Source organism: Sapajus apella, unplaced genomic scaffold (assembly GCF_009761245.1).
Source record: "Sapajus apella isolate SASKATOON/1434 unplaced genomic scaffold, GSC_monkey_1.0 scaffold20, whole genome shotgun sequence".
NCBI lineage: Eukaryota > Metazoa > Chordata > Mammalia > Primates > Cebidae > Sapajus > Sapajus apella.
The window spans coordinates 13,073,808-13,099,647 of NW_022436960.1; the positions used below are offsets into that span (position 1 = coordinate 13,073,808).

The following is a 25,840-nucleotide window of genomic DNA, read 5'->3' on the forward strand; positions in this document are numbered from 1 at the left end:
TGCCCACAACTTTTCTGGTTGTCCCTTTAGTAAAATGAGGGTAGGGTGTCTCAGATGAGCTCTAAGAATCTTCCAGGGCCAGTATTCTGTGATTTGGGTGTGCAGGGCATGAATTGGAGCTCATGCTGCTCATGCCATCATCCCAGGATTCTGGGGAGGACTCACGCTGACTCTGCAGCTCTCCTCCCATAGGCCAGGCAGGTAGATCCACAGTCTACCCAAAGAAAATTTCTTAATTTTTTTTTTTTTTTTTGAGATGAAGTCTTGCTCTGTTGCCCAGACTGGAGTGCAGTGGTACGATCTTGGCTCACTGCAACATTCACCTCCTGGGTTCAAGTGATTCTCCTGCCTCAGCCTCCGAAGTAGCTGGGATTACAGGTGACCGCCAACACACTTGGCTAATTTTTGTATTTTTAATACAGACAGGGTTTCTCCATGTTGGCCAGGCTGGTCTTGAACTCCTGACCTCAGGTGATCCACCCACCTCAGCACCCTAAAGTGCTGGGGATTGCAGGTGTGAGTCACTGCACCTGGTAACCCAAAGAAAATTTCTATCTGTAACACTTCTCAACTAAAAAATACATTACAGGCTGATTTAAAGCATATTAAAAGTTGCCAGGTAAGCCAAAGGGAGCGTATTTCCACTCTATGCCTGAGCTATCATTTTGCAGCAGTTACTGCTATCAATACAGAGATTACCAGTTCTTCCCAAAGTTAAGGATATTTTTGGAATTCGATATTTTTAGGATGATGACTCCTCTCTCATTTCCATAACAGTAAGCATCTTTGAATAAAGATTATGAGTGTAGCACAGATTAAACCATTTTCCAAGTAACTTCTGAACTATGGAGATGTTTCTAGACTCTTCAGCAACAAGTCGTTTATAAATGAAAAATAAATTACAGCTATTCTAACTGCATAAGTTGAAAACTAGGGTGCGACGAATGGAGATTCTTTAAGTCATCTGCCTTCCTACAAATCACAGTAGTTCCTGCACTCAGAAGTAACAAAAATCAGCTGCATGGGAATCAGAGTGCATCAGCTCCCGAAGAGGAATTTAAAGCATTTCATTTCGCTGAGAGAGTTACTGCATCATGTGGGCATTTAGTGCTGTGTTTTCTGCTTTCACAAACTTTCCCTCCTCACAGTCAGCCATGATGATGGTTGGAATGAATGCTAGAAGCAGTAAATGCTGCCATTATTTCTGATTTTACCCTCATTTAAGGTGAAAAACAATGTGATTTACTTATCTCAAGGAGGTGTCCCAATTCGAGTGCTTCTTAACTTCTAAAATTGTGAAACTACTCCTTAAAAGCAAGCAGATATAATTATGTTCTCTCTTGAACTAAATTGTCCTCCCTCAGACTGAGAAGAAATGGTTCAGTTAAGTAGAATGTTACCAACGCAGGGCATGTAACCGATGAAAGGTGGCTTTGTGACTCTTCTTTAACATGAGTGAGAAAATCTGGCTCTAAGACATTTTGAGGGATGCTGACAATGATATCTTTATTTTGATGGACTTCTAGATCAGGTATAAGCTAATCTGCCTGCCTTTTCGAATTTCTTGCTGCAAAGGAGAGGTATGCAAGGCCCCTCTGGAGAGGTGGCAGTTGGTGTAAAAAGCAGAAGGGGATGAGCTATTCTTCTTGGCCTAGGGTGGGTCCCAGCCCCACCCTGATCGGCACCCTCCATCTCTCCATGGCAGCTTCTTGGGCCCTGATATGGTTTGGCTGTGTCCCCACCTACATCTCATCTTGAATTCCCATGTGTTGTGGGAAGGACCCAGTAGGAGTTAATTTAATCATGGGAGTGGGTCTTTCCTGTGCTGTTCTCATGATACTGAATAAGTCTCATGAGATCTGATGGTTTCAAAAATGGGAGTTTCCCTGCACAAGCTCTCTCTTTGCCTGCTGCCATCCATGTCGGATGTGACTTGTTCCTCCTTGCCTTCCACCATGATTGTGAGGCCTCCCCAGCCACAAGGAAATATAAATCCATTAAACCCTTTTTTATGTACAAATTACCCATGGGTAATGGGCATGTGAAATGAACTAATACACTGTGAACTGAACAAGCAGTGTGAAAACAAACTAATACAGACCTCTTTGTGGGACCCTCGTGCTTCCAGAAACCCCATTTGAAAGTCAAAGACCTACAAAAGATTAATGGCTCTTTTATGGTTTTACTTAAATGTCAAGAATAAAGCATGGCCCAGGGATACAAAATGACAGAATCATAAAGACTTGAAATAAATGTGTTATTTACAATATGTGTTCTTTCAGTCTGTAGCTCTTTCCTACAAAGTCATGAAATTTCCTATGGTACTACTGTATCACTAGGTGTATTGCATTACCTACAATTTCTGAGAAATGTTTGGCAAACACCTCACATTTGCTATGACAGTAGCTCTAGGGAACCACCCACAGTAGAAAATTTAGTTTTTCTTCTTTCTTCTCCATTCTCTCTTTTTCTTGTCTTTCTTCTCTTCCTCCTTCCTTCCATTTCTTTAAAAGAGTCTTTAAAGAGATACAACTCACTCTCGGGCAACATGGCGGGTGTGGAGGAGGCAGCGGGCTCTGGGAGCCACCTGAATGGCGACCTGGATCCAGACGACAGGGAAGAGGGAGCTGCCTTTACGGCTGAGGAAGCAGCCAAAAAAAAAAAGACAGAAGAGGAAGAAGAGTAAAGGGGCTGGTGCAGCAGGGCAACAGGAACCTGATAAAGAATCAGGAGCCTCAGTGGATGAAGCAGCAAGACAGTTGGAAAGACAAGCACTGGAGGATAAAGAAAGAGATGAGGATGATGAAGATGGAGATGGTGATGGAGATGGAGCAACTGGAAAGAAGAAGAAAAAGAAGAAGAAGAGAGGACCAAAGGTTCAAACAGACCCTCCCTCAGTTCCAATATGTGACCTGTATCCTAATGTATTTCCCAAAGGACAAGAATGCGAATACCCACCCACACAAGATGGGCGAACAGCTGCCTGGAGAACTACAAGTGAAGAAAAGAAAGCATTAGATCAGGCTAGTGAAGAGATTTGGAATGATTTTCGAGAAGCTGCAGAAGCACATCGACAAGTTAGAAAATACGTAATGAGCTGGATCAAGCCTGGGTTGACAATGATAGAAATCTGTGAAAAGTTGGAAGACTGTTCACGCAAGCTAATAAAAGAGAATGGATTAAATGCAGGCCTGGCATTTCCTACTGGATGTTTTCTCAATAATTGTGCTGCCCATTATACTCCCAATGCCGGTGACACGACAGTATTGCAGTATGATGACATCTGTAAAATAGACTTTGGAACACATATAAGTGGTAGGATTATTGACTGTGCTTTTACTGTCACTTTTGATCCCAAATATGATGCATTATTAAAAGCTGTAAAAGATGCTGCTAACACTGGAATAAAGTGTGCTGGAACTGATGTTCGTCTATGTGATGTTGGTGAGGCCATCCAAGAAGTTATGGAGTCCTATGAAGTTGAAATAGATGGGAAGACATATCAAGTGAAACCAATCCGTAATCTAAATGGACATTCAACTGGGCAATATAGAATACATGCTGGGAAAACCGTGCCGATTGTGAAAGGAGGGGAGGCAACAAGAACGGAGGAAGGAGAAGTATATGCAATTGAAACCTTTGGTAGTACAGGAACAGGTGTTGTTCATGATGATATGGAATGTTCACATTACAGGAAAAATTTTGATGTTGGACATGTGCCAATAAGGCTTCCAAGAACAAAACACTTGTTAAATGTCATCAATGAAAACTTTGGCACTCTTGCCTTCTGCCGCAGGTGGCTGGATCGCTTGGGAGAAAGTAAATACCTGATGGCTCTGAAGAATCTGTGTGACTTGGGCATTGTAGATCCATATCCACCATTATGTGATATTAAAGGATCGTATACAGCTCAATTTGAGCATACCATACTGTTGCATCCAACATGCAAAGAAGTTGTCAGCAGAGGAGAGGACTATTAAACTTAGTCCAAAGCCACCTCAACACCTTTATTTTCTAAGCTTTGTTGGAAACCATTATACCGGAATTAATTTGCAACATGTCTGTTTTAACAGTGGACCCATGTAATACTTTTATCCATGTTTAAAAAAAAGAAGGAATTTGATCAAAGGCAAACCGTCTAATGTAATTAACCAAGGAAAAAGCTTTCAGGACTTTTAAATGTTAACTGTTCTCCCCTTCCTGTCTAGGAAAATGCTATAAAGCTCAAATTAGTTAGGAATGACTTATACGTTCTGTTTTCAACACCTAAGAGATACTTTTTGAATATTTATATTGCCATATTCTTACTTGAATGCTTTGAATGACTACATCCAGTTCTGCACCCATACCCTCTGGTGTTGCTTTTAACCTTCCTGGAATCCATTTTCTAAAAAATAAAGACATTTTCAGATCGGAAAAAAAAAAAAAAAAGATACAACTCAAACCTCATTCTTTTTGGAGGCACCTTCTGGGAATAGCTAAATGAATCACTGTTCTGTAAGAAACAGTTCTTTGGCGGGGGGGTTCTTTTGAGGCCTTTCTTTAAAAATGTTTAATTTTAGTATTGTTAGTGTCAGAAAGAAGTTGTAACTTTCCTTTGCCCAAAGCCAGTGTAGATCCATTCTTTAAAGCATTGTGACATTTGTGGCACACATGGGATTGGCTTAATAACTGAACTGCCAGAGGACAAGTTCAAAATATTGTAATGCAATGGCATTTTAGCCAGTCATGGGGAAAGAATGGGCTGATTCATTAGGATCTCTTTTTCCACAAAGGGAGCAGAGACTGAAGACAGATACCTCCCATGAACTCCAGGCTGCTGCCCCAAATGCCGGGGTCTTTGGTAAGTAATTTTTAAAAGTAGAAATGTGGGCTGAGCACAGTGGCTCATGCCAGTAATCCCAGCACTTTGGGAGGCTGAGGCAGGAGGATCACTTGAGGTCAGGAGTTTGAGACCAGCCTGGCCAACATGGTGAAACCCCATCGCTATTTAAAAAATGCAAAAATTAGCTGGGCTTGGCGGTGCCTGCCTGTACTCCCAGCTGCTTGGGAGGCTGTGGCAGGAGAATCATTTGAACTCAGGAAGCGAAGGCTGCAGTAAGCCGAGATTGCACCACTGAACTCTGGCCTGGGCTACAGAGCCAGAGTGAGATTCCATCTAAAAAAAAAAAAAAAAAAAAAAAAGTAGAAACGTGAAGTTAGATGGAACTGCCAACTCAGTTAGCAAGTGTGAAGCACCCAGCACACACCACAAAGTTCATCCTGCCCCCAATGCGCTTTGTGTCACACCGTTACGCTCAGTGAGGTCTAACTCGGTGGCTCAAGCATGCGGCTAGGAAAGGGCGAAGTCATTGTTATCCACTGGTCAAAAGAAAGAGGGATGAGCAGCTGCAGATGCAGACAGAAGGCACTGAAGAGGACGATTTAAACCCTGAACGATATCTCAGAGGCTCTCTTGTCTGAGTGTCTTTTTACAGGAGGCTGCTGGGAGTTGAGACAAAGGAGTTTGCTTCTGATGACATAATTTCTAGTTTTACTGAGTTCACCTAACTTGAGTTTCTCTTCCTTAATAATTGCCTTGTGCCTCTACTTTTCTCTCCTACCCACATCTAGAATTTCCCTTCTCCTTGACAAGCCATTTGTGTTCTTCATTTCCACTTATTCATTCAATAAACATTAGTAAAGCATCTAGTACATGCCAGATGCAGAGTTCAGTGTTATCAGCAAATAAAACATCACCTCTCAGCTCCTTTAACCTATATTTCTTCCAGAATTTGCATGTTCTTTCTCCAGCAGATTCTGCGTCTTTGCCTACATTTTTCACGTGTCTACTGGCTTTGTATTTCTTCTTCTGTGAATTGCCTACTTGTTTTTAGCCCAATTTCCTATTAGGGTATTTATGGTTTTTCTTATTGGTTGGTAAGAACTCTCTATATATTTTTAAGAAAGTTAACTCTTTGTCTTCTATATATGTTGCCAATATTTTCCCCAATTTGTGTTTGTCTTTTATTTGTGTATAATTGTTTTGTTGCTATGCTAAAGTTTAATTTTCATGTAGGCAAATAAATTTCTTTTATTGTGGCTCTTGGCTTTTGGGGTCACAGAAACTGAAGTCCTTCCTTCCTTATTCTAGGAATATGCCAGTATTCACTTATGGCTGTACTTTTCAAAAACAATGCAATATTTAATTCCTTGTTAATTGCAGGCACCTAACATTTTAAAAATAGTCTATTTTTCTTATTACTATTTTAAATTGAAATTTCTATTGAGATAATTGCAGACTGACAAGCAGTTGTAAGAAATAATACAGAAAGATTCTGTTTATAGTTTACCCAGTTTTCCCTAATGGGAACATTTTGCAAGACTACAGCATAGTATCACTACCAGGATATTGACACTGATATAATCCAATTATCTTTTTTCCTTTTCCCCTGGTTGACTTGTGCTAGTGTGTGTGTGTGTCTTTAGTTCTCTATAATTTTGCCGCATGTGTAGGCACTGTAGCACCATTTTTGAATAGTCCATTCTTTCTCCACTCTCCTAAAATGCCACTTATCAGAGACAAAATTCTTCTATCTGTTTCTGGATTTCATATTTTGTTTCATTGATCCATTGTCTATCCTGGGGCTGGTACCAAAACCAGACTGTTTTCTTTTTTCTTTTCTTTTTCTGAGTCAGGGTCTCACTCTGTTGCCCAGGGTGGAGTGCAGTGGTAAAATTACAGCTCACTGCAGCTTCGCCCTCCCAGGCTCATGTGATTCTCCCACCTTAGCCTCCCAAGTAGCTGGCACCACCACCAAGCCTGGCTACGTTTTTTGAGGTTGTGTAGAGATGGGGTCCTGTTATATTGCCCAGGCTGGTCTTGAACTCCTGGGCTCACATGATCCTCCTTCCTGGGCCTCTCGAAGTGTTGAGATTCCAGGTGTGAGTCACCAGGTCCAGCCAAGTTCTCCTTTTTTTAATGTTTGTGAAGGCTCTTCCCTCACCCCTCTTCTTTTCCTTTTTTTTTTTTTAAAGCTGTCCTTGCTTATTTCATGTTCAATTTTCCTGATGAGCTTTAGAATCATTTGGTTAAGTTCCAGAAAAGATATTTGGATTGTGATTGGGGTTGCCTTATATTTAGAGATTCATTTGTGGAGAAATGACATCCTTACCAAACTGAGTTTTTCCACCAGGAACACAGTGTCTCTCTCTCTCTCTCTCTCCATTTATAGAAACCTTTTAAACATAAGCCTTAGTAGAATCTTGTAATTATTTCATACGAATTCTGCACAAATCTTGTCACACTGATTCCTATTTCATAGCTTTTGTAGCTACTGCGGATGGAATCTTTTCTCCCACCATACATATTTTTTGGGTGTTTGTTTTCTTATTATTTTTAGTGCAGTAAAATATACATAAAATTTACCATTTTCACAATTTTAAAGTGTACAGTTCAGTAGCAGTAAGTACATGCACAATATGTACAATCACCACGAGCCAGCTCCAGAACTTTCTCATTATCCCAAACAGAGTCTCTGTGCCTATAAACAACAACTCCCTGTTCCTCACCTCCACCCCCGGCAGCCTCTATTCTACTGTCTGTCTATAAGTTTGCTTATTCTGTGTACCCCATATAAGTGGGCTCATGTAATGTTGGTCTTCCTGTGTCTGGGTTCTTCCAGTTAGCATGATGTTTTTAAGGCTGATTCATGTGATAGTATGGATCAGAATTTCAGTCCTTTTATGGCTGAATACCATTCTATCGTATGTATAGACCACATTTTGTTTATCCATTTCTCCATCCGTGGACACTTGGGTTGTTTCTTCCTTTTGGCTATTGTGAATATTAGGAACATGGGTGTGAAAATGTCTGTTTGAGTCTCTGCTTTTAATTCTTTTGGGTACATATTAAAAAAGAATAATATTTTTTCACAACTGATTATTAGTGGCAGGGGGGAAAGGTATTACATTTCTTTTTTTTCTTTTCTTTTCTTTTTCTTTTTTGAAATGGAGTTTCATTCTTATTGCCCAGGCTGGAGTGCAGTGGTGCAATCTCAGCTCACTGCAACCTGCACCTCCCAGGTTCAAGCAATTCTCCCGCCTCAGCCTCCCAAGTAGCTGAGATTACAGGCACCCACCACCACACATGGCTAATTTTTGTATTTTTAGTAGCGATGGGATTTCACCATATTGACCAGGCTGGCCTTGAACTCCTGACCTCAGGTGATCTGCCTGCCTTGGCCTCATAAAGTGCTGGGATTACAGGCATGGGTGTTCCATTTCTAATTAGAAAAAAATATTAACATTTCCATATACCCAAACATAAAAATAAAAAGTCACTCAAAATATATGTAGTCATCTTTCAAGGCCCTTGCTACATGCCCTTTCTGCTTCCACAGCCCCTGGCCTCACAGGGACAGTCATTCATGAACCCTTAGCTGTGAGCTCAGCATATACCAGATACCCTAAATTATTACATGTAATTGTTCATGAAAAGTCAGTTCTCTTTTTGTGCTTTTGGGTCTTCTAGATGAGTTTATTCACAAAGGCAAAAGGGAATTAGGGCAGGTGCAACAGAAAGCCTCCATTAACTTTGCAGAAGTGGTTTTGAGGACACAAAAGCCGTTGAATTTATCTAAAGTACCAGGTTGTTCCATCAATGTCTAGGTATTTACCATAGGCTGGTAATACACTTGAATACATCTCTCTTCCACTTTCCTCACAGGAAAAGTAATTTCTCTTCCTAAATTGGGTACATTTTTATTTTGCTGTAGCCTGAAGGCCTGAATTGAGTTCCTAATCAGTAAATCTTTGTATTTTCTGTTAAGGTTTAAGCTCTCAAAAGCAGAGGCTTGACCCACAGTCCCCTCCATATGCATACACACACACACACACACACACACACACACACACACACACGCACACGCCCACCTACACACACGCAGTTATTAAGAATACCAAGTCTGGAGTCAGGTTATATGGGTTCAGATCTCAGACCCGTCACTCACCCAAGGACACCCACCTGAAAGGGATACAGGGGGAATTTACACCCCAGCAGTTTTGGGTCATTATTCTAACCTTCAAATTATTTAACCTCTTCTGTCTCTCAATTTCTTCTTCTGTAAAATATGATACTAACAGCAACACCCTTATAGGACTTTTGTGAGGAATGAATAACCTAATATAGATAAAGCACGAGATATGTGCCTTAGAGTTCTAAGAGTTTGCCCTTCTAAGGAAGGCTGTGATTGACAACTACAGTGCCAAGCCCTGAGTTTGCTGAGTACCGCTTTCTGTGAATTGGGTCTTCCATTGTGCACCTTGGAAGATTTCTCATCTAATCACACCTTTGCCCTCCTACAGCTGGAATCGCATTTCCACTTGTATTTGACAAGAACCAGTTATCAAGAACAGACAGACTCAGGCCATCTGCCTGATTGGTTGTGCTTATGGCCCCGAGGGCAGCAGACTCCTGGAAAGAAGGGACAGGCAGGCCCTCAGTCCTGGCTCATTTCTGATGTCTAATCAGGGCAAAAAGGTCATAGCTATTGTCATGGTTTGAATAGGTCCCTGGAAAAACATGTGTTGGAAACTTAGTCGCCGACGCACCAGTGTTGGGAAGTGGGGCCGAATGGGAAGTGTTTAGGTCATCAGGGCTCCACTCTCAGTGGATTAATGCTGATTATAAAAGGGCCTGAGGTTGTGAGTTTGATCTCTTACTCTCTGTCACCCTGTCTTTGCTCTTCCATCATGGGATAACACAACAGGAAGGCCTTTGCCAGATACCAGTCATACAACCTTGGACTTTCCAGCTCCAGAACTGCAAGCCAATCCACTTCTGTTCATTATAAACTTCCCAGTCTAGGGTATTCTGTTAAAGCAACACGAATGGACTAAGACAGCGTGCTGGTTGAGGTTCTGGAGCTCCTGAGTGTGGACTCTTCCAACTGGGGGCCCACAGACTCCCAGGAGCCGGGCTGATCAACTCTACTCAACTCTGACCAAGTTGAGTCTGTTGCCCAGGCTGGTCTCGAACTCCTAGACTCAAGCAATTCTCCTACCTTGTGGCCTCCCAAAGTGCCGGGATGATTACAGGTGTGGGCCACCAAACCTGGCTTGGATTTCACTTTTTCTTTTTTTTTCTACTCAACTCTGATCCAGTTCTGAGGAAGTCTTCCTCTTACAGCCTGTCCCAGGCTGTGGCTACGTTGCTTGCCACGTTGTTTGCATGTCTCCCTCAATAGTACATACAGCATGAGGATGGAGACCTTGACTTGAGGACAATGTTTGTCAAATATTTGGAAAGAAGGAAGGCAGGCAAGCAGGAGGAGAGGAAGAGCACCATCTCCCTCTTCTACCCCACCTACTCACTTCTCAAACACTGCACTCCAGGGGGCCTTCTCTGACATATATTTTTTTCTCTAGTTTTTGGGAGCCAAGGAAGGAAACATGAAAACAAGGCGTAAACTATTCAAAAGCAGGACTGTGCCCATCCTGGTGTTTTTCCCCTTCCCTTCTGGCCCTCAACACTTAGCCAAGAGCTGGCCACATTTACAGGTCAAGGCCTGGATCAAGTCATGAATGCTTCCTTTTAGGAACTTTGACTTAGCCCACGTTGTTTTCTCTCTCTTATCAGAGACAGATAATAAATGAATAATATTTGTTCTCCCACCTCGTTTCCTGATGGACACCAGCTGGGAGGGCACGTGTGTGTGGGCATTTCCCACAGTCTAACTGTGGTCTCTGGGGACATGTCTTGTCAGGGCAGATGGAACACTTCAGGCCAGCCCTGGTATGTTCACCAGCTTCTCACAGGAGGACCTGGTGCTCTGGGCAACCATGGCTCTGGGTCACTGGCAGGTCTGTTTCTGCTGTGGTCACCTCCCCTCTGACCTGCAATCAGCCTTAAGATTTGTTCAGCTCAGTCCAGGGCATGGGACCATGCACCACCAGCAGGAGTTCCCAAGGTCGGGGGCTTACTGCCACTGCCATCTGATACTTCGAAAAAACAAATGCTATCTGGGCGCAGTGGCTCACACCTGTAATCCCAGCACTTTGGGAAGCTGAGGTGGGTGGATCACTTGAGGTCAGGAGTTCGAGACCAGCCTGGTCAACATGGCGAAACCCTGCCTCTACTAAAAATACAAAAATTAGCTGGGCGTGGTGGCACAGGCCTATAATCCCAGCTACTTGGGAGGCTGAGGCAGGAGAATCGCTTGAACCTGGGAGGCAGAGATTGCAGTGAGCTGAGATTGTGCCATTGCACTCTAGCCTGGGCAACAGAGCAAGACTTTGTCTTAAAAAAAAGAAAAGAAAAAAAAAATCAATGCCATGCCAGGTATGGTGGCCTATGCCTATAATCCCAGCACTTTGGGAGGCCAAGATAGGAGGATTGCTTAAGTCTAGGAGTTTGAGACCAGCCTGGGCAACATATCAAGACCCCGTCTCTACAAAAAAAATTTTAAAAATTAGCTGGGTGTAGTGCCACATGCCTGTAGTCTCAGCTACTCAGGAGGCTGAAGTGAGAGGACTGCCTGAGCCCAGGAGTTCAAGGCTGCAGTGAGCTATGACTGCACCGCTGAACTCCAGCCTGGGTGACACAGCGAGACTCCATCTCTAAACAACTAGAAGTTAAATAAATGCCAACACTTTTTTTTTCTTGGTGACAATGTGCTTGACTACTAAGACAGGATGACTTTAATGGGATGAAAAGGGTCTGCACAAGTACAGTGGATTGTTTATCCAGAATGTTTTGGTTCAATTAATACTCTGGTTAACTGAGGATTACAATAGATAGTAGATACAAATGTGCAATTATCAGTGTATCAGAATGTGCTCATCACATAAATTCTACCAGATTTTATTTAAAATTCTCTTTGATGGTCCAGATGGCATTTCAGATTCTTGCAGTACATCAGAATTATCAAAATAAGCACAAATTATTTTGAAATTGCACTGATGGGAGTGTCTGATTATATGAGATTTCTTCCTGGCACTTTCTACATGTATTTGTACATAGAATAAACTCTGGTTTATCCAGAATCCAAACCTATGCATTTATGCAACGTGAGGAAGTATACCGCTGCCCTGGACCCCAATACAGCAAACTGGAAGATACCCTCAAGACATACATTGTCAGGGCTGAAAAACTCCAGCTTGGAGAAAGGAGCAGGTGGCCTCCTGCATGTGAGGCAGGAGACCACCAAGAGCACAGACTCACATCTTGCTTTTGCCACTCATGTACCTTGGATATGGTATTTAACCTCCCCTGTGCCTTATCTGGGAAATGAGATGATTGTAATACCCCACAGGACCATGGGACAGATTCAGTGAAATGAAGTATCTAATGTGTCTGCTGCTCCTCCTTGTTTCGACCCCCATTCCTTGAATATTTCGGTCCCTGGCTCACAGTTGTCCTTCTCATCAAAACTGTTCCTATCACAGTTCTGTGTGGCTTCAGTATTCACAGAGAATCAATTGCTCCTTGCAAAACACTGGCCTGGCCTCTCAATTCTCGGGCCTTCTCCTTTGGCATACTAAATTACTTTTCCCTTTTGGTTTCCAAGACACAAGTCTCTTCTGATTTTCTTCCTAACTCACTGCCTTCTCCTTCTTAGTCTCCTTTGCTAGCTCATCTTCATCTTTCTTTTAAGTATTGGGGTGCTCCATCCCTCAATCCTGTGGCTTCTTCTCCACTCTTTCTTCATTCCCTTGATGACATCATGTGGTGTCATGATTTTAAATACCATCTCTATGCTGATGTCGTTTAGGTTTTTTTTTTTTTTTTTGACAGACTCTTACTTTGTCACCCAGGCTGGCATGCAGTGCCACAAAAGTGGCTCACTGCAGCCTCGGCCTTCCAGGCTCAAGTGATCCTCCCACCTCAAGCTCCCCAAGTAGCTGGGATTACAAGTGCATGCTACCATGCCTGGCTAATATTCATATCTTTTTGGTAGAGGTGGCCATGCTGCCCAGGCTTGTCTCCAGCTCCTGACCTCAAGTGATCTGTCCACCTCGGCCTCCCACAATACTGAGATTATAAGCATGAGCCAGCATGTCTGGCCTCTCTTCCAGTTTTTATCTCTAGTTTGAACTCATTCCGCTGAACTCCATCCTCGTGTATCCAGCTGACTGCTTTACTTTTCCACTTGGCTATGTAATAGTGATTCTCAAATTAACAGGTCCAAAATGGAATTCCTTTCTTTCCCCTCCAATCTGATCCACCTACAGTCTTTCCTTTTTCAGTAAATAGCAACTTTCCCCTTCCAGTTGTTGAAGCCTAAAACAGTCATCTTGTACTCCTCTCTTTCGCTGACACATCCAATCCATCAAGCAATCCTGTTTGTTTTACCTACCAAAATATATTCAGAACTCAACCATTTCTCATCACCTTTCCTGCCACCTCCATGGTCCAAAACATTCTGTCTTTCCTGAATGGTCCCCGTGCAGCCATCCTCTCCAGTCTGCGAACACAGCCACAGCCATCCTTCGGAAACAAGTCAGATCATGCACCCTGCAGCCCCAAACTCTCCATTGGCCCCCATTCACCTGGTGTAAAAACCAAAGTCTTTACAAGAGCCCACAAAGCTGCCGCAATCTTCTCCTCCCCAATTCTACCTCTAACTTCTCCAGCCCCTCCACTGTTCACTCAGTCTCTTTGGCTACGTGGCCTCCCTGCTGTTCCTCCTCCATGCCAGGTACCCTCTGCACTGATTGCTTTCTCTGCACTTCCCCCAGATAGCTACAAGGCTCATCCTTTCACCTCTTCATGTGTTTGCTCAAATGCCACCTTCTCAGTGAAGCCTTCCCCAACCACTCTAAAGAAAACTTGAGTGGCCAGGAGCAGTGGTTCATGCCTGTAATCCCAGCACTTGGAGAGGCTGAGGTGGGCAGATCACCTGAGATCAGGAGTTTTAGACCAGCCTGACCACCATGAAGCAACCCTGTCTCTACTAAAAACACAGAATTAGCCGGGCGTGGTGGCACATGCCTGTAATCCCAGCTACTCAGGAGGCTGAGGTAGGAGAATCGCTTGAACCCAGGAGACAGAGGTTGCAGTGAGTGGAGGTCACGCCATTGCACTCCAGCCTGGGCAACAAGAGCGAAACTCCATCTTGGGGTGGGGGAGATGGTGGGAAGAAAGAAAAAAAAGAAAACTGAACTCCCATCCCTCTTTTCTGCTTTATCATAAATTTTTTTCTTACACATATCACCAGTATGATACACCATCTATTTTAGATATTTATATGTTTCTTGTCTCTCCTATTAAAGTGTATGTTCCACTAGGAGAGAGATTCACTGCTGTACCCTCAGAGCCTTGGATGATGCCTGAAATAGAATAAGGGCTCAACAAATATTATTTTCACTTGTACATAGTCAGATTAAATTCCTCTCTTCCTGTACAGCTTTTGCAATCATTCCCACCTAAGTTTTCCAATGCAATATCTCATATGGGAAGGGCTAGCTAATTAAATTAATAAAGTTAATAGAATAAGCAAGTATTCAAGGGAAAATTATAAAATTACCTAGAGAATAAGTGATTTACAAATGTCCTTAACCCAGAAGCAAACATTTATGTGAAGAAATTGATTAGTTTTTTATAACCCATTCTTATTGATATCTCTGGTAGTTCTGTGTATGTCTGAATGGTCCTGTTTATCCTCTCTTGTTATTGTAACCAGTCACGCAATGGCAGCTGGACAGGGCTGACCAGGAAATAGACTGCAGAATGGGCGAGGCTAGTAGAATACATGCTTGGCAGAGAGCATGGCATTATGGGTAACAGAGTAGGCACTGTGGGTAGGAGAGCAGGCATTATGGGTAGGAGAGCATGGCATTGTGGGCAGAAGAACAGGCATTGTGGGTAGGAGAGCAGGCATTGTGGGTAAGAAAGCATGGCATTGTGGGTAGTAGAAGTGGTGCTGTGGTAGGAAAGCCCACATTCAGTGTTGGTAGAGATCATTCAGGATTGTTGGCAAGGGCAGAACATTCTTATGGTTTCAGAGCAAACCAAATAGAACACATGCTGCCTAATTAGGGTCAGGCAGAAGCAAAGATAAAATCCTGACTGAAGTCAGAGGATAGACGCAGACCAGATAAGAGCCTGGGTCCAACTGAAACTAACCACATCAGGCGGCAAGATCCATGCCAAGACCCACCCACCACCACATGGTGACCCCAGGACAGAGGCTGGGTGGCCCACTCTAAGCACATTCTTTGGTGGGCAGACGAGGGCTGCCAGATGTCACTGCTCTTGGGAGAAAGGCTGGACAGAGCATAGAAATGTGGCTGCCACACCTGAAGACAGCTCCCTGCCTCTAAGTTGAGGCAGATCTAAGCTCATCTTCACAGCTCAGAGGCCTTCAGACTCCAGCCCATGTTTCTTCTCATGATTCCCCTTTCAGTACTCCTGATGACATCAGATGGAGGGTCTTCCATAAATGGAAACTTTATTCATACCACAATATTCACTGCATGCCCAGTGCATGCCAGGTTATGTGCTATGTACTTAGATCATGACAAAAAAGTAAACACAGTTCCTGTCTGCAAGTGCAATAGTGAAAATAGACCCACAAACAAGGATAAGTAAACTATGGTGATGATAACAACAGCAACAGTATTTATCCAGGACTTACAAAGTTCCAGGCTCTGTGCTATAAACTTTACATGGATCATTTTATTCAAGAGCCTGTGATTTAGGTACTACTGGTATTAAGTTTCTATTTTACAGAGACTTATAGAGGTCAAAGAAATTGCTCATGGTCACACAGCTAGAAAGAAGCAGAGCCAATATGAGAATTACAGTCTTTCTGACTCCAAAGCCAGTGCCTTATCACTAAGCCCTACTGATTCTTGGGGCTTTACGGAGTACAGTGGGAGGGACACCTAATTTTGACTGGGGTCTAAGAAGGCCAGGGGAAGGAGGGTCAGGGAACTCAGAAAAGGTTTCCCCTGGGAGGTGGGGGATGTCTGCGCTGAGGCCAGAAGAATCATGTGGTCTAGGTAGAGTAACAGGAGAAACACTGCAGGTTCAGGGAACTTCTAGTGCACAGGAAGAGCACAGTGTGCTCAGGCAAGTACCAGCAGGGTACCAATGGGGACGGGCAGAGTTGGGTGTCAGAGGGGCAAAGCTGGGGAAATGTCAAGGCCCAGACCAGGCCCTTACTACAATGCAGTCCAGCATGACCCTGTGCTACGTATCTCCCAGGCCTCAGAAACCCATAGAATGAAACCTCCTTGAACAGGGAGACTCTATGTCAATTAAAATAGGTTACTTATGAAACAATCCTAAAATTCATATGGAATAACAAAAGACTCCAAATAGTCAAAGCAATCTTGAGCAAAAAGAATAAACCTGGAGGCATCATGTTACCTGATTTCAAAACAGACTATGAAGGTACTGTATTAGAACATTCTCACGCTGCTAATGACATAACGGAGACTGGTTAATTTATAAAGGAAAAGAGGTTTAATGGACTCATAGTTCCACATGGCTGGAGAGGCCTCACAGTCATAGTGGAAGGCAAAGGAGGAGGAAAGGCATGTCTTATATGGTGGCAGACAAGAGAATGTGTGCAGGGTAACTGCCTTTTATAAAGCCACCAGATCTTGTGAGATTCACTATCATGAGAACAGCATGGGAAAACTTGCCCCCATGATTCAGTTACCTCCCATCTGGTCCTTCCTACAACATGTCAGGATTATGGGAGCTACAATTCAGGATGAAACTTGGTTGGGGACACAGCCAAACCATATCAGCTACTGTAACCAAAACAGCACAGTATTGACATAAAAACAGATACATAGGCCAATGGAATAAAATAGAGCCGAGAAACAAATCCACATATTTGCAGTCAATTGATCTTTGACAAAAGTTCCAAGAATGCACAATGGGAAAAGGACAGTCTCTTCGATAAATGATATTGGGAAAACTGGATATCCATATGCAGAAGAATGAAACTGAACCCTTATCTCATACCATATACAAACATCAACTCGAAATGGGTTAAAGACTTAAACATAAGACCTGAAACTATAAAACTACTAGAAGAAAACATAGAAGGGGGTCTTGACATTGATGTTGGCAATGATTTTTTGCATATGACCCCAAAAGCACAGGTAGCAAAAAGCAAAAATAAACAAATGGGGTTGCAACAAACTAAAAGCTTCTGCATAGCAAAGAAAACAATCAGAGTGAAAAGATGACCTATAGAATGAGAGAATATATTTCTATCCCACACATCTGATATAGGGCCAATATCCAAAATATATAAGGAACTCAAACAAGTCAACAGCAAGAAAACAGATAATTTAATAACGGTCAAAGGACCTGAACAGACATTTCTCAAAAGAAGACATAGAAATGGCCAAAAATTACATGAAAAAAATGTTCAACATCACTAATCATCAGGGAAATGCCAAATAAAATGACAGTGAGATATCACCTCACACCTGTTCAGATGGCTTTTGCCGCCAAAAAGGTTAAGTGTTGTTGATGATGCGGTAAGAGAGAATCCTTGTACGCTGTTGGTGGGAATGTAAAAAAATAAAATAGGTTACTTTCGAGGCTCTGTGTCTTAGGCTATTCTTGCATTGCTAGAAAGAAATACCTGAGGCTGGGTAATTTGTGAAGAAAAGAGGTTTAATTGGTTCATGGTTCCACAGCTGTACAGGAAGTATGGAGGCATTTGCTCAGCTTCTGGGGAGGCCTCAGGAAACTTACAATCATGGTGGAAGGTGAAGGGGAAGCAGGCACATCTTAAAGCGTGAGCAGGAGGAAGAATGAAGGAGGTGCCACACACTTTTTTTTTCTTTTTGAAACAAGGTTTTGCTCTATCACCCAGGCTGGAGTGGAGTGTCATGATCTTGGCTCACTGCAACCTCTGCCTCTGGGGCTCAAGTGATCCTCCCGTGTCAGCCTCCCCAGTGGCTGGGACTACAGGCATCCACCACCACATCTGGCTCATGCCACACACTTTTAAGCAACCAGGTCTCATGAGAACTCTATCACAAAAACAGCATCAAAGGGGGAAATGTGCTCCCATGATCCAATCACTTCCCACCAGGCCCCACCTCCAACACCGGGGCTTATAATTCGACATGAGATTTGGGCAGAGACACAAATTCAAACCCTATCACTCTGCTAACCATGGGCTTCTTTGAAGAAGTTCCACTTGAAACTGGAAAGCTGCCTTCCTGTCCATCAGACAGACCTTCTCTGAAGTGGCTGGTTCTGGATTTTGCAGGTTGGAGTGTCTCATTCATGAAGACCTTTGAGATATGGATTGAGAATCTTACCTTTATTGCAATTATTATTTTTATTTCTTGTATAGATAGGGTCTCGCTATGGTGCCTAGGCTTGTCTTGAACTCCTGGCCTCAAACAATCCTTTGTCCTTAGTCTCCCAAAATGCTGGGATTACAGGGGTGAGCCAGTACACCTGGCCCAGATCTTACCTTTAACAGGAGAGCATAGTAGTTAAGTACCTGGGCTGTATAACCGGACTTCCCAGGTTCAAAACCAGCCATACTGAACTATCATCCCCAAACAAGCCACATCCTCTCCAGCTTCTGTGCCTCAGCCTGAGACCCTGTTTCACTTTTCCACTCCCTTCTTTGGCTAGGGAATTTTGACAGTGCATTTCAAATTGGTTTAATCATTACAATTCCATGAAATCTCTGAAGACTAGATTATGGGTCCCTCTTGTGAGCTCTTATGTATCTTTATGTGAGCAATGTGTACACACCCCTCTGGTAGCCATAGCTCTGTATTGTAATTGCTGATTTACTTGTCTGTCTCACTTACTAGATGCTAAACCGTTGGAAGGCTGTGGATTACTTGATTGCTGTTATGTTCCAGTGCCTAGCACAAAGCCTGGACATAGTAAGTGCTCTATTTGCATTTGTGGAATCAAGTTAGAAACTACAATCATCTTCTGCCCTCTCCCATGTCTATGAATTCAGTGTGTACTCAAGCTCCTTCTCAAAAATGCCTCCTGAATTCTTCTCTCCATCATCATGACCCAAGCACCTTGGTGTAAGCCTTCTTCATATCTCACCATGCCTATGATGATCTCATTGCTTATCCCCAGCCACAGCAATAGGCAAACCCTGTGATACTGTTTGGCTGTGTCCCCACCTAAATCTCATCTTAAATTGTAGCTCCTATAATCCTCATATGTTATGGGAGGGACCTGGTGGGAGGTAATTGAATCATGGGGGCAGGTTTTTTCCATGCTGTTCTTGTAATAGTGAATCTCACGAGATCTGATGGTTTTATAAGGGACAGTTTCCTGCACACGCTTTCTTGCCTGCAGCCATGTAAGACATGCCTTTGCTCCTCCTTTGCCTTCCACCATGATTGTGAGCCCTCCCCAGCTACATGGAATTGTGACTCCATTAAACCTCTTTTTCTTTATACATTGCCCAGTCTTGGGTATTTCTTCATAGCAGTATGAAAATGGACTAATACACCATGTAATATATAAACCTTTCCTGACCTTATTCATCTCTCAGGGAGGCACAACTGGATTTTGCCACCAAAATAGCACTTTTACAGTGTCTTTCCAGTTCAGTGCAAAATGTTGACCTCCTGTATTTGACTGGGAGCTGCCAGATAGCAAGGATGGTGTGTTGTTATTCATTCTGTCCAGCATCTTACAAGTTGAGTGATGATTAGTAGAATGAATCTGATTTATTACCTTCCTTCCTAAAGTTCTCTATTAGCACTCTCTGGCTCATAGGATAAAATATGTGTTCCTTAGCAGGGTCCTATAATCAGGAACAAGTGTAGGATATCCACTCTCACCATTTCTATTCAACATTGTGCTGGAGGTTTTAGTGCAATCAGGCAAGCAAAAGAGATAAAAAGCAGATTGTAGAGAAAGTAAAACAGAGGCCAGACAGGGGGGTCCAAGCCTGTAATCCCAGCACTCTGTGAGGCTGAGGTGGGTGGATCACTTGAGGTCAGTAGTGAAACCAGCTGGGCCAACATGGAGAAATCCCATCTCTGCTAAAAATACAAAAATTAGCAGGGCATAGTGGTGGACTCCTGTAAAATACAAAAATTAGCAGGGCATAGTGGCGGACTACTCAGGAGGCTTGAACCCAGGTGGCAGAGATTGTAATGAGCCAAGATCATCCCACTACACTCCAGCCTAGGTGACAGAGTGAGACTCTGCCTCAAAAAAAGGAAGTAAAACAGTCTTCATTCACAGTAGACATAACTGTCTATGTAGACAATCCAGTGGAATCTAGCAGAGAATCAAGACTAATACATAAGTTTGGCAAAGTTGCAGGAGACAAAATATAACAATTCTATTTCTATATACTCGTGATAGACAATAAAAAAATGGAACTAAGATATGTACAATAGCATCAACAATATAAAATACTTAGGGAAATTTGACAAAAGATGTACAAGATCTGTACACTAAAAACTATAAAAGATTACTGAGAGAAACTTAAAGACTTAAATAAGTAGAGAGATATGTCATGTTTATGCATTAGAAGACAATATTTTGTTAGGATGTCAGTTCTCCTAGATTAATTCAATGCAACTCTAATCAAAATTCCAGCAGCATTTTTATAGCAAATGACAAGTTAACTTTGAAATGCACATGGAAATACAAAGAACCTGGAATGACAAAGCAACTTCGAAAGAGAACAACGTTACAGACTGTTAAACTAAATTTGGGCTTTAGAGGCCTCCGTCCAAGTCCTACATAGTGAACTGCAACCTAACTTAGTGCATAAACAATTTGAAAAGCAAATAGGAATTTGCCTTTGCTGAGTCTCAGTGTAGTATCAGTTGCCAGCAGCCAACTTTTCAAATCGTGTTCAGTAAGGCAAATGCCATGCTGGAGCCAATTGGGCTCTTTTTCTCTGCCTCACTTCTGTTTTCTGTACATCTCTTCCACTTTTCTGTTCAAAATATTAACCACGCACATAGCAGCCCCAGAGTCTCACTGAATTTGTCCTGGTTCTAGGATCTGCCTGATTCGTGAATTGTTCTTTGCTCAATTAAACTCTACAAAATTTAATTTGCCTAAAGTTTTTCTTTTAACAAGACTTACACTATTTGATTTCAAGACTTCTTGTACAGATGCAATAATCTAGATAATGTGATTGTGTAAAGACAGACATGTACATCAGTGGAACACAAGAGAGTCTAGAAATAAACCCACACATACACGATCAAATGATTGTTTTACAAAGGTGCTGAAGGGTAGCAGAATATGCCACCCTAAAGATGCTGCTTTGATATAAGGATTATTCTGAGCTGAAGGCAATTGAGAAGAAGCAGATATTTAAAAAGCTGTGAATCCCAGCACTTTGGGAGGCTGAGGAGGAGGATGGTGTGGGCCCAGGAGGCAGAGGTTGCAGCCAGCCAAGATCACACAACTGCATTCCAGCCCTAGAGACAGAGAGAGACCCTGTCGAGAGAGAGAGAGAGAGAAACAAAGAAGTTTCTGTTCTTTTCCTAAAATAGGGACATAAATTTGTAAAGGTGTCCCCACCTTTTTTCTTTACCAGGAAGGACAGACATTAATCTCAGGAGACAACTCTAGATCTTTATCAACCCAGCAAATTCAACCAGAGGAATCTATGTAACAAACCTTATTAACTGGCCCTTATCTTCCACTAGTTCCCCCGTATATTTACCTTCCCATAATTTGTTCCCCTAGAAACTTGTAGTCATTTCCCTTTGTCTTGTCACTTCTTTAAAAATATATTGTTCTTTTATTAAGGCGCTATGTAAGCCCAGGTCCTAAACAGCCTTGTTGTTACCAGTGAACACTCCCATACGTAAGCACATGTTAATTGAAGAGGGAGACCTAAGCATCTAAGACCACCTTCCCGTTGACTTCCACATTTCATTTCAATTGAAGTAAGGGCTGGCAGGCTGGCACCACCTTAATCGCCCTCCTGTAGGTTGTAGGCATGATATGGAGGAAATCTTTCCAGAAGGCATTGTTTTTACTTAAACAGGATCAAACCCCTACCCCATGCCTACTCCATGGACCAAGACCCTTTTGCATGTAATTTCTAAAGTTATAAACCCAAGACCCTTCACGCGTGATCTTTAGAGTTGTAAGCCTTTATAAGGGCGGGGTCTTTCTTTGTTGGATGAGCTTGGCTGCTAGGCAGCTATGACGCCTTGCTCCTGGCCAAATAAATCACCCCTTCCTTCCCAGTTCGGTGTTTGAGAGATTTGTTTCTTGGCCGTTCCTGCTTTATTTGGTTCCCTGACATGTTAATAACCCTCTGTTTGTTTAATCCATCTTTCATCAGCTTAATTTATGGGGCCAACTTAAGAACCTAGGAGGGTACAGGGAAAATGTATTTTTCCTCCCTTACAGTGCCAAGGCAATACACTTGGAAATGAAACATGTTTTTAACAAATGATGCTTAAAAAATGGGGCAGCCAAAGCAAGAAAACAAATCATTGATGCATGTAACAATATAAATAGATCTCAAAATGATTCTGCTGAGTGAAAGGAGCCAATCAAAAGAGAACATATACTGTGCAATTCCAATTCTGCATAATTCTAGAAAATGCAAGGTAAATCACAGTGACAGAGAGCAGATTTCTAGTTACCTGGGAACGGGGAAGGGAGAGCTGAGTTACAAGAGGACATAAGGCCAGGTGTGGTGGCTCACACCTGTAATCCCAGCAATTTGGGAGGTAAGTCTGGCAGATCACTTGAAGTCAGGAGTTTGAGACCAGCCTGACCAACATGGTGAAACCCTGTCTCTACTAAAAATACCAAAATTAGACAGACGTGGTGGCACACACCTGTAATCCCAGCTACTTGGGAGGCTGAGGCAGGAGAATTGCTTGAACCCAGGAGGCTGAGGTTTCAGTGAGCCAAGATTGCACCATAGTACAGCAGCCTGGGCAATGAGAGCAAAACTCCATCTCAAAAACAAAACAAAACAAAACAAAAAAAACAAGAGGGCATAAGGATGCTTGGGCATGATGCATCTGTTCCTTACCTAAATAGCATAGGTGGTTTCAGGAATGCATGTATGCGTATGCATTTGTGTACTCATTAAATTGTCAAATACATGCAGACTATTGTCTTTCAATTATAGTTCAATAAAGCTGCAAGAAATAAAAGCTCTGGTTTGAAACAAATAGCTCTGGTTATACTATGAAGCTTAAGTGTGACGCCACTTTCTTGTGTGTGTTTGCATTGAAGAAAAGCTCTCCTGAGAATGCAGTCAACTTTAGAGCCACTTCCTGGGGGATGGACAAGGAAAGGAGGAGGAGGGGCTGCTAGCAGGGTCCAGTTCTCTTGGTTTTGACCTGGAGAAGCTAGAGTGTCCAGGAGGACCCCCATTTCCAGGGGATGGGGTGGCAGGTGGTGGAGTGATGCCCTTCCTTCTCATTCGCTATGGGTAGGAGCTTAAATTGGTGAGTTGAGAAATAACACGCCTTCCTCTAACATGAGAGCTGGGTGGCTGAGGGCTGCAGGAGGCTCAAGTCCCCTCTGTCACATGTTGCCTCAAAGTTGCTATCATTTACTTACTTACTCTGAACTCTGCCAAAAGTAGCCAGAGGAATGATCATTAAAACATCCACTGCCCCAGGGAGAGAATGACCTTTGCTGATTTATTTCTCATCACGGAACTTAAAACATACAGAAGTCACAAGCACATTTATCCTGTTCCCAAGCAAATCCTTAATCCACAAACTCTACCGGGCATGATTAATCTTCCTCAGATAACTCAGAGGGTACAGCAGGATTTTAGAGGGAATCCTGTGGGATTTTCAAGGGTGCGACATTAAAATAAAATGAGCTTCAGTTTATTTCCGTGCTTCTCCAGTTTTAGTACCAGATTTCTCTCTTTAGAGAGAGGTGACTCGTCTGGAAGGGATGATGACTCAGTCCCCAGCCCTGCACCAATGTTTAACAGTTAATGGCACCCCTCCTTTGTTCCCTCTTCCCCCAGTATCTAAATTACTGCTTTGTAGTATGGTGCATTGCTTCTCAATGGGCCTTCAAGGACGAGAATCTGCTTGATGGGTGGTAGGACTTCAAGAACCAGAAGAAAGGAACAAGTCTCTTAAGGCTATTACTCTATAGGTGAGAACAGGCACTGAGGGAATCTACTTCTTGAATTTAAGGAGCCTTGCATGATGGCTCAGAGGCTCTGAGGTGTGGGTTTTCTCCTTGTTCTTATAACCACCCTCCAACCTCAAACCCCAAAGTGAAGGGGCCTGTTTTAACCCTTATTTCTCCAGTCTCTCATGATAATGTGCCTGCTTCCTCAGAGACGGTGAATCCTGCATCCCAACATCTCAACTCACTATCCGCAATCTGCATGGTCACCCCACAGTCAAAGATCACACTGCTGGGCTGGACCACTGCACATGTTTCTAGCGGATTTTTTTTTTTTTTTTTTTTTGAGATGTAGTCTTGCTCTGTCACCTAGGCTGGGGGGCAGTGGTGTGACTGAACTCCCAGGTTCAAGTGATCCTTGTGCTTCAGCCTCCCAAGTAGGTGGGACTACAGGCGTGTGCCATCACACCCAGCTAATTTTTGTATTCTTAGTGGAGATGGGGTTTCGCCATGTTGCGCAAGCTGGTCTTGAACTCCTGGGCTCAAGTGATCCACCTGCCTCGGCTTCCCAAAGTGCTGCAATTAGAGGCGTGAGCCACCGCCCCAGCCCCCAGCGGGCCTTTCTGCTTCTTTTCTTGCCACGTACAACACTGTTTCCTCTCAGCTTCCGAGTAAATCGTTAATGTTTCATTATGAGTGGGATCATTAAAAAATATAAACTGTATCTCATCATCCCTTGCTTAGAATCCTTCAATGACACTGCGCTATACAAAAGGAAAGAACCCCAGCTCCTCACTGCCTTACAGGGCCCTGCATGCTTGAACTCTTGCCTCATCCTCAGCCTCACTTCGTCACGCCCTCCCCCTCGCTCACTGTGCCTCAGCTACCCTGGCCCACTGCAGGGCCTTGGCACCTGCTATTCTCTCTGCCGGGAATGCTCTTTCCCAGTTCCTCGTTCACACCGCTGGTTGCAGGTCTCAGCTTCAATATCATTTCCCCAGACCCATGGCCACCTAAAGAGTAGCCTGCCCCCCTTCCCAGCCGCATTCACTCATCGCAGTCTGGTTTTGTTTGTTTTTGACAGCACTTGCCCCATCTTGTTACTTCTCATGTATTTATACACTTCTTACGAGAAAGTGGAAGCTCTGTGAGAGGATGGACCTCACCTGCCTCTGCTGCTTGTCCACTGCCAACTGGATGCCTGAACCACACTGGTCCCACGTGATTCTATCCTTCCAGAGCCTTCTTGGCCCCACTGTGCCTGATTAATGGAAGCAAACCCTTTGTGCCTTGCTGACTTCCCTGGAGACCCACTGTTGCCTTCTAGACACTGCCTGGGTTTCTTTCTGGCCTTACTCTTCCCCTGGCTGTTTCTTCTGGGCCATATAACAGAAAATTAACCTCTGGGCCATACAACAGAAAATTAAGCTTTTTTTTTTTTTTTTTTTTTTGTGAGATGGAGTCTCGCACTGTGGTCCAGGCTGGAGTGCAGTGGCTCACTGCAATCTCTGCCTCCTGGGTTCAAGCAATTCTCCTGCCTCAGCCTCCCAAGTAGCTGGGACTACAGGCATGCGCCACCACATCCAGCTAATTTTTTTGTATTTTTAGTAGAGACGGGGTTTCACCATGTTGGCCCAGCTGGTCTTAATCTCCTGACCTCGTGATCTGCCTGCCTTGGCCTCCCAAAGTGCTGGGATTACAGGCGTGAGCCACTGTGCTGGCCTAGAAAATTAAGCTCATTTTTAAATGAGCACGGAAGCAACCTCTTACTAGTAGTCAAAGAGATGTCAC

The 25,840-nt window shown here is 43.3% G+C and overlaps 1 protein-coding gene and 1 pseudogene across 2 annotated transcripts in view; one reads left to right on the forward strand and one right to left on the reverse strand.

Annotated features, from left to right (window-relative positions):
* Positions 1 to 25,840, reverse strand: part of KCNK13 (potassium two pore domain channel subfamily K member 13) — a 116,028-nt gene that overhangs the window by 18,507 nt on the left and 71,681 nt on the right. The window lies entirely within an intron of this gene.
* Positions 2,545 to 4,360, forward strand: LOC116557895 (annotated as a pseudogene). Its single transcript, XR_004271747.1, has one exon. The product of XR_004271747.1 is annotated as a methionine aminopeptidase 2 pseudogene (transcript).